The sequence below is a fragment of the Triticum aestivum genome, chromosome 2B (assembly GCF_018294505.1).
Source record: "Triticum aestivum cultivar Chinese Spring chromosome 2B, IWGSC CS RefSeq v2.1, whole genome shotgun sequence".
Classification (NCBI taxonomy): domain Eukaryota; kingdom Viridiplantae; phylum Streptophyta; class Magnoliopsida; order Poales; family Poaceae; genus Triticum; species Triticum aestivum.
Window position 1 is genome coordinate 776,905,504 of NC_057798.1, and position 6,749 is coordinate 776,912,252.

At 41.1% G+C, this 6,749-nt stretch overlaps 1 non-coding gene across 1 annotated transcript; it reads right to left on the reverse strand.

The window, feature by feature from the left end:
- Window positions 1-5,723: 5,723 nt before the first annotated feature.
- On the reverse strand, window positions 5,724-5,797 carry TRNAN-GUU (transfer RNA asparagine (anticodon GUU)). The gene has a single exon. It is a non-coding gene; the product is annotated as a tRNA-Asn (tRNA).
- Between the last annotated feature and the right edge of the window lie 952 nt (window positions 5,798-6,749).

Sequence of the window (6,749 nt, forward strand, 5' to 3'; positions counted from 1 at the left end):
AGACTGTTTGAGGTCTGGTCGCTACAAAAATGGGGTCCTAAAATACTACATGAAACCCAATCAAATATTCATCCGTTCGAAGATGTCTTGTGGTTTGATAAAAACCGATGAATAAAATAGATAGTGTGTGTCGTGTGGTTGTTGAAAACTAACGAATAAAAATAAATATACATTAAAAATAAAATCAGAAAGTGAAGAAAAAAATACAAAAATAAGGTGACAGATATATCAGGATAATGTGACTAGTAGACCCCAATTGGAATGTGAAAACTCAAAAGAGTGCAAATAGAAAAACAAAGACAACTGAATTTCACGTATCTTAAAAATCAATCAATATCTTTAGGAAGAAAAACCATATGAAACATTTTCTTTCTTCAAAAATGTGTTTGGGGTGTCACATAGGGAAAATACACGAAACTGTACACACATATATGAGGGAATTCAATTTCCTCCATCCATATGAAATTTAGTGGATTCTAGGATAGCTATTTCTTTTTGCTATCAGCACAAGAAAGCAATATTATTGGAAATCCTATCCTTCGAAGTTCAAAGCTAATGATTTATACCAAAATGGGGTCCTAAAATAGTACATGAAACCCAATCAAGTATTCATCCGTTCGAAGATGTCTTGTGGTTTGAACGAAATAGATAGTGTATGTCATGTGTTTGTTGACAACTGATGAATAAAAAAGATATACATTAAAAATAAAAGCAGAAAATCGAGGAAAAAATATAGAAATCACTAGAAGGAGGGCTTGAACCTCCAACTTGTGGTTAAGGGCCACACAGTTTGGCCAACTAAGTTATTCCAGTTCTTTTGCCTAGAATGTTTTCAAATCATTATGATATGTTCAAGATCAAATGTCATTTTTATGAGAAAAATTAACATGCACAAGTAACGTGACTGCAAAGACTACCAAGGTTGAGGGCTTCTTTTTTCAAGGATTTTAGTAGTAATCCACCAAAATGGTAAACTGGTATGTTCTAGGGTAGATGAGATGGGGTATAAAAGGACCAGGGATTGCAATCATACATAAGCAGTTCTAGGGTTGGTGTCACTTGCATTTGTATTGTTCTTAAAAAAAAGGAAACTTGCATCTACATATGATACAGTACACCCCAATACAGAAATAAGACTGCCACTTTGTAAGAGGCTTCAGCGCTTCATGATATATATATATATGATACTTCCCATGTCATAAACTCATAAAGTCATAAATACACGATGCACATTTTAAAGGAACAATTGAAAGACTAAACAAACCTCTTCTCAGAGCTTTTCTCATTTGCCGAAGGATAAGATCTATTATAAAAATTCATCGAAAGTGCAAAGCATCTCAAATATACTAAAAAATACATCGAGATTTCGAGACCACCGAACAACCACTACTACCGCCAAAACGAGCCATCGACACGCCGCTCTCACCGCTCCCCTACCGGAGCTGGCTTGACCTTGTCGATGATAGCCGTGAAGTCTTCTTGCACGTGTCCCACTGCCCTAGAGCTGCAATCATCACCATTGAACTCTTGCACGTATCTGAAGCATCTGACACCAAATCTCACCACCTGATGAGAAACCCTAACCTCACCATCCCAAGGAGATGATAGGAATCTACGCCGCAGCTCCGTCGACTGTGTCCAAATGGATGAACTCGAGGAGGATCGAAGCCTGGAAGACAAACTCGAAGAAGAAGTGCCGCCATCCACCCAACCGCCGCACCTGCGAGGACTTAAAAAACGTAACATAAAATACTAACCAGAGGGGAAGCATAGAGATACTCCTACCCACCACCAGTCGTCAGAGTGGCAGGAACAGGGGAGGCGAATCCACGTGCTTGCCGGTAAAGTCTGGAGGGAAAAGTTTACCTAAGCATCTAGGGTTGGTGGAGATCACCTTTCTTTATTTGTGGGGAAGAAATAAAATGGCTCTCTTCTCAGATATCCACACGATTCATTCACAATAAAAAAGAGGGATTTAGAGGTGGAATGTCTATGAAAGGGTCCATGTACCCACTCATACGGACCAATGTCGTATTCACGAGTCTCGACAAGGGAATACCAACCAACTGTAATCTTCACCTCAGAGCCACCAACGTGGGATGCCTGTTGGCTTGTATTGCACATTCGGTGTGTGATGAAGATGTTGCATTGTGCGGTGATGCAACCTATTGGTGCGTAAGCTTGCACTAGGACTCCCAGCTAGTTTTCCTTCAGTTCCACAGACATGACTTGCCTTGATAGATTGAGGTGACCGCATTTACCCTTGGGCATTTTTCCATAGTTTGAATCAAACAACACTGCCTGCCTAGCTTCAGCCTCAACAACATATTCGATACAGCCAAGAGGTTGCGAAAAGCAGAAAAATCTTAGTCCATGTTCGAATGGCAAGGAATCTGCAAGATGGATACCAAAGATGGTGCCCTAAACCGGTTGCTCATGTTGCTGATGTGACAGCTCTATCTTGTAGAGGTGATTCTTAACTAGACTGAACGCAGATTATGTCCATACTCACAATCAAGGGAGAAAAACTAACTGATCAATGACATGTTATAATCAAGCTTCTTTCCACGCTTTACTCGTAGTTGGATCTCAATCTTAATGGGTTCCTTAGACAAAATTGCACATGGTCCGGTCAAGTGCAAAAAAGGATCTTGCAATTGTCATCATTATATTTTCCACTAACAAATCGATAGTGTTGTCATTGAAGCAATTTTTTCGTAAAGGACCACTCGCGCCAATGAGTTGGCAGAAAGGGCCACCTTGAAAATCATTGGAAAAACTACTACTCAGGTGGCACCTGCGCTATGTGACACATGTCACTTGGCACCATAGGAGATGGTGACAAGTATTGTCATGCACTGTTTATCCATGCGACGATTTTCACGAGCTGAAACGAAAATGGGGATGGTGAACAATACAGGCCGCTACCCCTACGGCGGCATGCAATGTTCATGTGGTTGAATAGTAATTAAAACAAACTAGTAGAAAAATTCAGAAAAAATGAATGTTTTGGCAGCAAAGATGATCGAGGGTTATAAGTGTGTGTCCAACCGGGACATGCACTTTCAATGGCGGCGGCTCCATGTGATGACCTCGCAGATCTCTTCCATGACAAACTCCATCTCAAGTGATTGCAAATTGACGCCGTGCAGGTATCGATTTTGTAAACTTTGATGTCCGCCCACGAGATTGGAGATGTGGTAGAAAACGAAAGCTTTCTCCATCCCCACCCTATGCTTCGCCCATGCATACAACCGAACCATTTATTATCAAGTTTATACAAACCAAGAGACACAGTGATACCAAAAAAGTGTGACGGGCCGCACCAAAAATACTAAGAACTAAAGAAGTCTAGCAGTAGCACACAATCCAATATGGAACGTCAATTCACTGGTAAGCCACTCTTGGAGCCAAAGCTCAATCTGATAATTTTTGTCTATGAACGTGAGACATGAATTAACCTAAACTCAAACAGACTTGACGTAACTACAGAAAATACTTAGTAGTTTTGCGTGGACTGGTTGGGATAGAGAAGGGTACTTGCATTTAGGTCTGGAAGAGTGGTTGGCCTCCTGAAGAGAAACATGCTCTGTTGTTGCAAGGGTCTTGTGTAAAAAATACAAATCTAGTTACCTCAGGTTGAAAGGAAATATCTTTTAAACCCTAACCTTGCCAAGAGGTCGTTTCTGTAAACATACATGATACTGCAATGGTTTTATTGTGTGTGGCAAAGTTTGATACATATATGATGGGTCACCAAGAGCTAAAAAGAAACAAAAAACAGTATAGATTATTGTTTTTCTTTTTTGGGGCAAAATTTGATGCATATATGATGTTGGTCACCAGATATTTTAAATAAAAATGAAAAATCGCCAAGAGTTTATTTCTATAAACATACCTGATACTGCAGTGATTTTTTCGTAAAGGACCACTCGCGCCAATGAGTTGGCAGAAAGGGCCACCTTGAAAATCATTGGAAAAACTACTACTCAGGTGGCACCTGCGCTATGTGACACATGGCACTTGGCACCATAGGAGATGGTGACAAGTATTGTCATGCACTATTTATCCATGCAACGATTTTCACGAGCTGAAACAAAAATGGGGATGGTGAACAATACAGGCCGCTACCCCTATGGCGGCATGCAATGTTCATGTGGTTGAATAGTAATTAAAACAAACTAGTAGAAAAATTCAGAAAAAATGAATGTTTTGGCAGCAAAGATGATCGAGGGTTATAAGTGTGTGTCCAACCGGGACATGCACTTTCAATGGCGGCGGCTCCATGTGATGACCTCGCAGATCTCTTCCATGACAAACTCCATCTCAAGTGATTGCAAATTGACGCCGTGCAGGTATCGATTTTGTAAACTTTGATGTCCGCCCACGAGATTGGAGATGTGGTAGAAAACGAAAGCTTTCTCCATCCCCACCCTATGCTTCGCCCATGCATACAACCGAACCATTTATTATCAAGTTTATACAAACCAAGAGACACAGTGATACCAGAAAAGTGTGACGGGCCGCACCAAAAATACTAAGAACTAAAGAAGTCTAGCAGTAGCACACAATCCAATATGGAACGTCAATTCACTGGTAAGCCACTCTTGGAGCCAAAGCTCAATCTGATAATTTTTGTCTATGAACGTGAGACATGAATTAACCTAAACTCAAACAGACTTGACGTAACTACAGAAAATACTTAGTAGTTTTGCGTGGACTGGTTGGGATAGAGAAGGGTACTTGCATTTAGGTCTGGAAGAGTGGTTGGCCTCCTGAAGAGAAACATGCTCTGTTGTTGCAAGGGTCTTGTGTAAAAAATACAAATCTAGTTACCTCAGGTTGAAACAAAATATCTTTTAAACCCTAACCTTGCCAAGAGGTCGTTTCTGTAAACATACATGATACTGCAATGGTTTTTTTGTGTGTGGCAAAGTTTGATACATATATGATGGGTCACCAAGAGCTAAAAAGAAACAAAAAACAGTATAGATTATTGTTTTTCTTTTTTGGGGCAAAATTTGATGCATATATGATGTTGGTCACCAGATATTTTAAATAAAAATGAAAAGTCGCCAAGAGTTCATTTCTATAAACATACCTGATACTGCAGTGATTTTTTTTCGGGGGGCAAAATTTGATGCATATATGATGTTGGTCACCAAGAGCTAAGAAGAAACAAAAAAGATATAGATTATTGTTTTTCTTTTTTTGGGGCAAAATGTGATGCATATATGATGTTGGTTGCCAGAAATTTAAAATAAAAATAAAAAATCGCTAGTTACCTCAGGTTGAAACAAAATATCTTTTAAACCCTAACCTTGCCAAGAGGTCGTTTCTGTAAACATACATGATACTGCAATGGTTTTTTTGTGTGTGGCAAAGTTTGATACATATATGATGGGTCACCAAGAGCTAAAAAGAAACAAAAAACAGTATAGATTATTGTTTTTCTTTTTTGGGGCAAAATTTGATGCATATATGATGTTGGTCACCAGATATTTTAAATAAAAATGAAAAGTCGCCAAGAGTTCATTTCTATAAACATACCTGATACTGCAGTGATTTTTTTCGGGGGGCAAAATTTGATGCATATATGATGTTGGTCACCAAGAGCTAAGAAGAAACAAAAAAGATATAGATTATTGTTTTTCTTTTTTTGGGGCAAAATGTGATGCATATATGATGTTGGTTGCCAGAAATTTAAAATAAAAATAAAAAATCGCTAGAAGGAGGGCTCGAACCTCCGACCTTGTGGTTAACAGCCACACGCTCTAACCAACTGAGCTACTCCAGCTTTTTCTTATTAAGATTATTTAACACTAGATAAACATTAGGGAAGGTGTAACGGCACAATATACCAGGTTAATTGTTACTGGTTGCAGGTTCACACGTGACATCTGGTAAGTTAAGCTTTGTTGGCGCAAGTTTATTCCCGGACCAGCGCCTAGGTGCGCTGCACGCATGTACCCGACCGGTCACTCTAAAGTCTGAACCAACAACCACGTCGTGTTTCAGTTCGTAGAGGTGCATTTGTTCGGTGATGACTTGTTCATCTCTACTTTGCGGCTTAAAGGGGCAGGGTCTTCTGAAATGATGCAACACTAATCCTATTCTAGGTGATGCAATGCTATTATGCTGAACCGCCTGCAAATGATGCTTGTAGATTATCACTAGTAAAAAAGGGGGCAATGGTCCAGGCCAGGTAAGCCCATTAGTCCCGGTTTAATGCAGAACCGGGACCAATGGGGGCACTGGACCCGGTTCGTAAGCCCCGGGGGCCGGCCGGGCCACGTGGGCCACTGGTCCCGGTTCGTCTGGACATTTTGGTCCCGGTTGGTGGGACGAACCGGGACCAATGTGCCTCGCTCCTGGCCCATCACCATTGGTCCCGATTGTTGGCATGAACCGGGACCAAAAGCTGCCCTTTAGTCTCGGTTCTTGCCACGAACCGGGACCAATTAATTGCCTATATATACCCCTCGTCCGCGAGCAGAGCACTCCCACTGCTCTGTTTTTCGTGGCCGGCGAGAAGAGAGCTTTGTGGTGCTCTAGCTCACCTCCTATGCACACGAGGTGTTCGATGGAATGCCCGAGCCACACTACTTAAGCTTTCTTCTCTCGAAGCTCGACCTCCAAGCTCCATTTTCCTCAATATTTGTCTAGGTTTAGCAGTCCGTCACGTTCCGTCCCCGTCTTCACCGCCGTCGATCGCCCGCGCCTATCTCGTCATCGGCACCACCGTGATG